Below are 9,906 nucleotides of genomic sequence, written 5' to 3' on the forward strand. Positions count from 1 at the left end.
ATCTATCTCAATCCGTGTTATCTGTTGAGTATTATATTATTGTAGTTTTTAATTAAGAATACAAAAAAAAAATTAAAAGGGTTTGTGTAGAATATAATTCTTGTCTTTGTGTCTTAATCACAAATTAAAATAGTCTACATATATATGTTAGACCCTAAATTTCAACTACTTCGGTGGGTTAAATAAGATAAAATAGATGACCTTATAAAAATAATCTAATAAAATGTTTTACAATCAAATTAAAGTTTAAAAATATTATTTAAACTTTTCCTATTAACTTTGATCGTATTTATTTTTTACACGCGCTAATAAGTAATTGTTCAAAGACTAGACAATAAAAATAGTAGATAGATTAATTTAATTTAGTCCTATCTCATATTACTTTGTCTTATCCATTTTTTTTCCGAAAAGAATTTGTCTTGTATTGGAATCATAGACAGTTGGATCTATGCACTATATATTGTTAGGAATAAGGAATATTAACAAAATGGACTAAATATTGTATCAGATAAGTTCACTCACAAAATCCAACATTAATCGTATGCTAGGTGATTAATTAAAAAACATTAACACCCAAATTATTAACTATTTATATAAAAAATTTGATTATTCTATTAATCTTTATAATTTTACTAAATTTTTAATTAAATATATATATTTTTTAATTAAATTCTTACGATACTTTTAATTTTATAATTAAATTTTTTTTATGTCAAAAATTAAAATTAACATAATATTTATTTCAAAATACATACAATTAAAGATCTAATTAAATTTTTAAATATAAATATCTTTAATTTGTAAAAAAATATTTAATTAATTCTAATATTTTTTACACTAAAAATGATCTAATTATAAAAAAAGTAGTGTAAAAATCCAATTCAAATATATATATATATATAAACCTAATTACAAATTTGATAAAATTATAAAGATCAATAAAATAATTAATAAATTATATAAAATATATATTAAAAATATTTAGTTTAGTTTCCTTACATTTTTATTTTAGTCTCCTTTTATTACAAAATTAATTTTTAGTCCCTCTTCAAAATTTAATATAACGCTTCTCCCTTGATCCAAGAGGTAGGGTTGCTTATTTGCATTATTTCTTTGGGTGCCATGTGTAAGACCCAAGACTTTTGAAAAGGCTTATTTTGAGTCGATCTCAAATTATATATTTATTTATGGTTTTAATTTCGGAAAATATTTTTATTAAAAATAATTAAAGGTAATTAATTGGATTTGAAATAAATTAAGGTTTTTATCCAAACTCTATATCTATGAATTATTTTCCTATTTATGATTTAAAGTTCTGGAAATTCGAAAATAATGAGGTTTGGTAATTTAAATTAGAATTTTTGTCTGATTTTATAATTATGAATTATTTTCTATATTTAAATTATAAAATTGGTGGTTATGAAATAATAAGAATTTTATATGATTTGATTTTAGATAATTTAATTTATATCATGTAATACTTTAAGTTAAAGATAAAGAACAAAATTAATTATATTACCATGAATTTTTAATTAGGGTAATTTATTGAAAATCAATTAGTATTTTCAAATAATATTTTTAGAATAATTTTAAAGATCAAATTAGATTTCAAATTAATATTCTATATCCTAATTTGATTAAATTAAAAACAAAACCCTAACTTTCCTAATACTACCCGCCGCCAGTAACTTTCCTTCCCCAAAACCCACCTTCCTTCCCCAAAACCCACTACTTAGCAGCTTCAGGAAAATCAAAGAAAGAAATAAAGAAAAGAAAGGGAAGAGGGAAACAGATCCACAGAGGAAGAGGAACGGGGAAGAGAGAGAGATCTGAGGGGAGAGGGAGACCGTGACTGGCGCCGCCGCTGCCTCGCCCAGTTGCCGTGCTTCTCATCGTCGCCGCCGAAGGGAAGAGGGAGAGAGAGCGCCGTCGAACAGAACGCGAGAAGGGAGAGGAGCTGTGTTCTGTTGTTGACGTTGCACCACCGCCACGCCGTCGTTTGTGCTCGTCGCCGTCGAGGGTCCATCCACGCCGTCGCTGGAGCCTGAACACCACTGCAACCACCGCGTGTTATTATCTTCAGATCCGCCGCCGTTTGAGTCGCGAACAGGGGAACGCGCGCGAAGGAAACCGTCGCAGAGCTACCGTCGCCGCCGTGTTGATGGGCTCGCCGTTGTTCTGCTCGCGTGGCTGCTGCGTTGCCGAAGCTCCTCGTCGCTGCTGCTGGCGTCAGAAATCGCCTTTCAAGCCAATATCTGTTGGTGAGCCCTAACTCTACTTCAGCTTTTTCATCCGTTAAGTTTACCTTTATCGTGAGAGTTGTTGCTGCTGTTGGGTTCGCCACAGGGAGGAGTCCGAGCAAGAAAAGGAAGAAGGTGGCGATGGATACCTCCACTGCTGCTGTTGTTACTATCGGTGTTCTGGAGCTTGTAGTTACTGCCATTTTTGGGTGATGAACCTAGCTGTGTCCTTGCTGCTGATTGATTGTAGTGAGAGACGTTGTAGCCATTACTTTTTATCTTGGTAAGTTCATGGGTAAGATCGCTTTGGTTATTCTTTGTGCCATTTTATTTACGCAGCTAGTTCTGATCCGTTTAATTTACCAGAGTCACCATTGTCATATCTCGGTGCTGCCGCCCTTGTTTGGAACAACAGAATGTTGTCTCCGGTAGCACTATTCTTCCCATTTTAATTTTAACTCCTTTAATTCTGAAATTTATAATGTTTCTGCCTTTATCCTACTGCTATTTGGTTTCCTTGTGCCACCCTTACTCTAATTATAGAAATATGTTTCCATTTTAGCCACTGTCGATTTATCTATTGCAAAGTCATAATTGATAATGGAGCTGCTAAGATTGCTGCTACTGCCATGAACTGGGGATAAAAGGGGTTATTGAGTTAAATTCTGTGATTGAGACATTGAGGTAGGGGTTTTTCTTAAAATCTAATTTATATTACAGAGTTGTGATAAATAGATATTAATGTGAGAGAACATATGCCTGTGATTAAAATTGCCTTCTAAATGTGGTTGTTTGCTGGACTGAATGACTGATTGCTTGACTGCTTGAGTAGTTTGTGATTGCTGAAAAGAAATTAGTTTGAGAGGTTATTTAGTTGATTATTATGAGAAATGGCTTTTCTTGGTTTTGAAGTTATTTTTGATGATGTAAAGGAATTGACTTTGGAAATGGTTTAATTTTGAGTTAGTGACTTTATAAATGATTTAGTATTTGAGCTGGTTTGATTTTAAAAAGAGATTTATTACGGGCACTGATTCACTTTGAAAATTATTTGATATTGGAACTAGCCGAATCTGGGAAAATGATCGAGGTTTTGAAAAGGTTTGAGAAATGTTTGGATGGGACCCGAAAAGGGTGGCAGAATCCGAGTTTTAGAGGAGATGCTGCCGAAATTTTATAAAATTAGAAGTTTCATTTGAAGTAGTTATTTTAAAAGGTTTAGTTTTAAGCATTATATGATTTAAGAATACTTCATTTATCAAAGAAAAAGTTATGTTTTGGATTGAGAATTGTTAATGAACGAAACAGAAAGAAGAATGACGAGGATTGATTTGAAATATGATTTTTGAATGAATTTGGAAATGGGTGTGGATTGACGAATGATGATGATATTGAGAATGGTTTAGATATTGATGAATGATGAATGAATTATTTATATGGCTTATGAATTTGAAATATCTGAGATACGAGGTTCCCTGGATTAAGTGCCGTGGCTTGACACCACGTGTACCAGGTTGAAAACTCGATACTCTGTTGACCCTACGATGTAAGTGTGTGACCGGGCACTATATAAATTCCCGGGAATGTTACCCCCATTGAGTAATATTGATTATTTGAGAAAAAGCTATGCATAGACTCTTGGGGATGCACGTCGGGGGACAGTCTAAGTACAATTCAGACTTGTCGGGTTGGCTGGATAACCGACAGATGAGCCTCATCAGCCATAGGACAGGCATGCATCATATGCATTTGTATGCTTTGCTTGGGTTTGAACTTGTTTTGGTTTGCCTAATTGCTAAACTGTTCTTAACTGCTACTTGAACTATTTGCTGTAACTGCTACCTACTTGTGCTTTCCTTGTTTGTCTTGCCTGTGTTTGTCCTGGTGTGCTACATTTGAGAATGAACCTTGGTGCTGAATTAATGACTATGTTGTTTGATTGTGTGGTTGGTTTCTGATTGAGATTTGCTTATGAGAAAGGAAAGACTTTGAATTTCTGAAAATGCTGAACACTGCCTCTTTGAAAAGGTTTTAAACAGCTATTGAATTTTAGAAGTATTTATAAGACAATGATAATCACAGAATCTGAAAACAGTTTTCTTATTGAATATCCTCTTATGACAACTTTGAAACTCCGTGGTGAGACCGTGTGGTTAGGTTCTCATCCCCCTACAGCTTTACCTTTTCAGGAACCGGATGAAGAAGCGTTAAGAAGAGTTATACTGCGTTTGGTTGATATGTTGTTGTATTAATTAGATTATTTTATTCCCTCGTCTTTGTTATTACAAATTTGTAAGAGGGATAGGAATTGTATGTTTTATATGTATATTATATTATGAGTTATTATGTAAGGAGTCTTGTATATGAATCTATGCCTGTTTGTATTTTTATTAAGATAAAGTGTTTATTTCCCGTTTTCAAGGAAATCAGCGATACAGAGTCGAGTCACAGGCTCCTATTTTAGTATTTAGTATGTAAAGTAGTCGTAATACTCCTTGCTATCAGAGTAGCGCAGCCGGAAGCGTGACTTCTGATAGTGAGGGTGTTACACCATGCATTATTATTCAGACTATGATCTTTTATACCTGATCAGAATATTCTTCCTTTGAAGTTCAAGTTGGTTACAAAATTAATCATAATTAGCTACAATTTCACCTGAATCTTATTCATGGGATAAACGTGATGCTCCCTCAATTTTATAAATATAAATATAAATAAATTATAATTTATTTTATAAAATTAAAAATTTTTATTTTTAGAAAATTATTTTTATTATTAATAATTAAACTAATTTTATAATAATTTAAATTTAATCAAATCTATATTATTATTATTATTATTATTATTAACAACATTGGATATAATTTTCATGAGTATTATATGTATTATAAGTTTATATAATTTTATTCCCTAGTATTATAAATTTATTGTTGTTATTATATTTACTACGTTACTATTATTATTACTATTATTACGTTTATTATTATTATTATTATTATTATTATTATTATTATTGTTATTATTATTATTATTATTATTATTACATGATTATCACTACTATTACTAGTATTATTATTACTATTATTATTATTACTATTATAATAAGAGTGGCGCAGCAGTAGTGCATCGAACTATTATGAGTATACAACTTAAGTTATACATATGGGACCGGAAATGTTGAGAGCTATACGGGACAATTACCTGAAACCCAGAGATAGTAAGTTATGAGGAAGAGACATGACATAGATTGAACCCATAATTGATAATCTGTTACATTAGTATGAATCTTTTCTATTTTATATCAATTTTCGAGGACGAAAATTTTTGTAAGGTGGATAGAATATAGCGACCCTCAATTTTACAAATATAAATATAAATAAGATAATTTATTTTATAAAATTAAAATTCCTTATTTTTAAAAAATTATTTTTATTATTAATAATTAAACTAATTTTATAATAATTTAAATTTAATCAAATCTATATTATTATTATTATTATTATTATTATTATTATTATTATTATTATTATTATTATTATTATTATTATAAACATTGAATATAATTTTCATGAGTATTATATGTATTATAAGTTTATATAATTTTATTCCCTAGTATTATAAATTTATTGTTGTTATTATATTTACTACGTTACTATTATTACTACTATTATTACGTTTATTATTATTATTATTATTATTATTATTATTATTATTATTATCACTACTATTACTAGTATTATTATTACTATTATTAATTATAAAACATGAAAGTAAAAGGCGGTTTATTATATATATATATATATATATATATATATATATATATATATATAATTAAGGCGGTGGCTTATAGGCTTCCTTAAGCCACACACACACAGATATATATTGTGTGAATATCGCAAGAGAACGATAAAAGAAAAGAAAAGGAAGAGCGTAGCTGAGAGAGAATAAAAAAAAGGAACCTAAACCCTACCAAACTTCTGGCTTCGATTTCTTGCAATTCGTAATTCTAATCAAAAATCTAATCCGATAAAAGTATTCGTATCGTCTTCCTCTATACGTTGGCACCATTTTTGATCGGTGGAAGTTGACGGTGACGTAACTCCTCTATTCTTTGAGTTTGGCCAACGAAAGATTTAGGAGGCATAGACGATTCTGGACGTTTTCTTCTTCGATAGCTCGGTTAGAAAGCTTATCCAGAGCTTTGAATATTTTGATTCCGTACGAAGGTATGGTTTTGGTTTCTCGTAGTTAATGTTTAATGTCATGTGAAAACTTAGGCTAGAAGACCTTAAGATAGGAATGAACTGAGTGAATAATTGATGGATTGTGTATATGGTATAAAATGTGAGGTTTAGCTGTTGTCAATAATTTGCTGTTGAAGTTGGTCGGTTTAGAAAAAGATTTAATATTGGTATTTATTTGATTATGAAATAATTTGTTACTGGAAATGATTTGAGTGACTGAGAGGTGTTTGGTTTGATAGTTGGGACCCTTGAAGGGTGGCAGAAATTTGAGTCTTAGAGGAGATATTGCCAAAGTTTCTTTAAGAATTGGAGTTTTGATTTGAGGTAATATTTTTAAAAGGGAAAGAGATTATTATGTGGCTTGTGTATTTGAGACTATTTGTTGACCTTCTGTCGCAAGATGTGATCGGGCACTTTAACTCTCCGGATTCCCCCATGGGCATGCCTCTAAATATGAATATTGAATATTATTGAGCTTGGAGTTTAACTCCATGGAATACTATACTATTGAGCTTGGAGTGTGACTCCATGGAATATTATATTTGAGTTTGGAGTTTGACTCCATGGAATATTATTGAGCTTGGGGATGCGCGCACAGAGGGATTGTCCAATGGTTAACTACCAGGACTTGTCGGGTTGGCTGTATAACTGACAGATGAGACTCATCAGCCATAGGACAGGCATACATCATATGCATTTCTTTGTTTGCTTGAGTGTGCATTGTTTTGGTTTGCTTAACTGTTTAATTCTGCTTATCCGCTACTTGTTCTACTTGCTATAAATGCTTCTCTATCTGTGTTTTCCTTGTTTGAACTGTATGTGTATGTTTTCTTAGAAATTTCTCTTGAAGAAGGTGTGAGGAGAGAGGGTTGTTCCACCAATGTCTCGGAGGATTGGAGGAGTCAGAAAGTAAAGTATTAAGTTAAAGTTAGATTCAGAACTAGAATATCTTAGATAGCTTACCTAACTTTTGGTTTAGTTTATTTTCCTTAAGAATGATTCTGAGTGTCGAGGGTTGTTCCACCAATGCCTCGGAGGATTGGAGGAGTCAGAAAGTGAAGTATTAAGTTAAATTTAGATTCAAAGCTAGAATACCTTAGATAGCTTACCTAACTTTTGGTTTAGTTTATTTTCCTTAAGAATGATTCTGAGTGTCGGAGTTATAGGAATGCCTCTGGCTCTCCCGAGACCTTTTATATTAACTATGCGGGCGCCTTTACCATACTGAGAACCTCCGGTTCTCATTCCATACTATATTGTTGTTTTTCAGATGCAGGTCGAAAGGTATCTCATTAGGCGTCTGGACACCTGAAGCGAAGTGGTTACTGGGTTATTTTGGTGTGTAGTGATGTATATACACGTACTTAGCTTTCTCTCCGCATAACTTATTCTTTTTTATCTTTCTAGAGGTTTAAGGAGAGGCAGGATTTTGTTTATGTACATTTTGCGTTTTGGATATGTATATATATATGTAAATATTCTCCGGCCAGCCTTGACTTCGCGGACTGAGTGAGGAGCTTGTTATTTTGTACCTTTGGCTTTCTATTCATACTTTTATTATCTTACGTTTGATAGTTATAGTTTGATTTACACGCAAGCTGTTCCGTTTCCGGAGCGTGGCGCTTTTCATTTTGCGATTTTGTTTTACCCATTTTTCAAGGCTCCTAGTCTATTATCTTCTTTCTACTACTATAAGTATGTATTTTATTTTTTTTAGAAGTCGTAATACCTCGCCACCTCTGCTTTACGACTTAAGCGTAAGGGTCTATGTGGTAGGGTGTTACATTATGGTATCAAAGCAGTTCGTTCCTGTAGAGCCTGAGGGATGGACTTATTATGCTTCTGGGCATACTCTGGGTGTGTGTATGTGCTATTAGGATATCTGATTGATATATGTGGCATAAACGTTCATGAGCATGCATTTGAAACTTGAAGCATTAGACTTGCGATATTGAGACTGATCAATTTAATATCACTTGTTTGGTGTGCGAAGGGACCAGATGTCGACTCACAGACGCGGTCGCGGGCGAGGTAGAGGTAGGATAGGCACCGTTACTCCTGGCCCGGCAAGGAATGATCCAGTAGACTTCATGGCTGCCCTGGGAAATATGGCTGCGGCTATGCAGGCGACAGCCGAGGCACTGGGTAATCAGATAAACCAGGGTGATCACAGAAACAATAATGATGAGGACAGTCCCATGACACTTGCTACATTTCTGAAAGTTCACCCTCCGACCTTCAGGGGAACCTCAAATCCCACTGATGCAGACAATTGGATTCAGGCTATGGAACGGGCACTACAGGCTCAGCAAGTTCCTGAGGAGCAATGGGTTGAGTTTGGAACTTATCAGTTGCAGGGTGAGGCTTAGTATTGGTGGCAGGGGACATGACGTATCCTGCAGCCAGATGGCGCTGTGATTCCTTGGGAGGTTTTCCGAACAGAGTTCTATAAGAAATACTTTTCTAATTAAGCCAGAAATGCCAAGGAACTTGAACTGATGCAGTTAAAGCAGGGACAGATGACTGTTACTGAGTATACTAGTAGGTTTGAGGAGTTATGTCGCTTTTCTCGTATCTGTCAAAGTGCGCCTGAAGATTTTGCTGAGTGAAAATGTATTAAGTATGAAGGATCTTCGAAGTGATATTCTGAGCTTCGTTGCACCAATGGAGATCAGAGTGTTTTCGGAACTGGTAAACAAAAGTAGAGTTGCTGAGGATTGTCTGAGAAAGGCGACATCAGATAAGAGTGATCAGCGAAATTTTGTTAGGAGAGATCAGGGAAGGAACTTTGCCCCTAGAGGACAAGATTTTAAGCGAGGCGGTTACACCCCACAACCACATTTGGGTCAGAATAACTTCCAGAAATTCAGTAATAATAACAGCCAGGAAAGAGGCAAAGGAAAGCAAGCTCAGACCCCACCAAATGATTTAACTTGTAGGAGGTGTGGAAAGTACCACCCGAATACTCCGTGCAGGGCTGGTTTAGGTGTTTGCTACTACTGTGGTGAAGCTGGGCATTTGTCTTGGAATTGTCCAGAAAAGAAGAAGAATTAAGAGGCTGGAAAGGCACAACATCAGGGACGCGTGTTCACTATGACAGCGGATGGTGCTAGAAGCGCAGATACTCCGATTAGCGGTAATCACGAACTGATAATCGAAATTTTTGAATGCCTTGCATAGTAAATAACACGTAGCATTCATTGTAGTACATTACCGAGTTGTGAGCCTTGTGATTTTTAACTAAACGATCGACTAAAGACCCCCGAATGGTGAGACAGAACGATAGTGGTCAGCCTAGAAAAGTGACTAAATTCTTGGAGGATAATAATAAGAGTGGCGCAGCAGTAGTGCATCGAACTATTATGAGTATACAACTTAAGTTATACATATGGGACCGGAAATGTTGAGAGTTGTGTGGGACA

At 33.9% G+C, this 9,906-nt stretch overlaps 2 long non-coding RNA genes across 2 annotated transcripts; both read left to right on the forward strand.

Annotated features, from left to right (window-relative positions):
• Positions 1 to 1,644: 1,644 nt before the first annotated feature.
• Positions 1,645 to 4,666, forward strand: LOC112710221 (uncharacterized). The gene is made up of 5 exons (XR_003156760.3): positions 1,645 to 2,261; positions 2,347 to 2,523; positions 2,607 to 2,668; positions 2,803 to 2,924; positions 4,416 to 4,666. It is a non-coding gene; the product is annotated as an uncharacterized lncRNA (long non-coding RNA).
• Positions 4,667 to 6,148: 1,482 nt separating this feature from the next.
• LOC140175427 (uncharacterized) lies at positions 6,149 to 8,049 on the forward strand. Its single transcript, XR_011866196.1, has 2 exons — positions 6,149 to 6,466; positions 7,755 to 8,049. It is a non-coding gene; the product is annotated as an uncharacterized lncRNA (long non-coding RNA).
• Positions 8,050 to 9,906: the final 1,857 nt, after the last annotated feature.

The sequence above is a fragment of the Arachis hypogaea genome, chromosome 9, assembly GCF_003086295.3.
Source record: "Arachis hypogaea cultivar Tifrunner chromosome 9, arahy.Tifrunner.gnm2.J5K5, whole genome shotgun sequence".
NCBI lineage: Eukaryota > Viridiplantae > Streptophyta > Magnoliopsida > Fabales > Fabaceae > Arachis > Arachis hypogaea.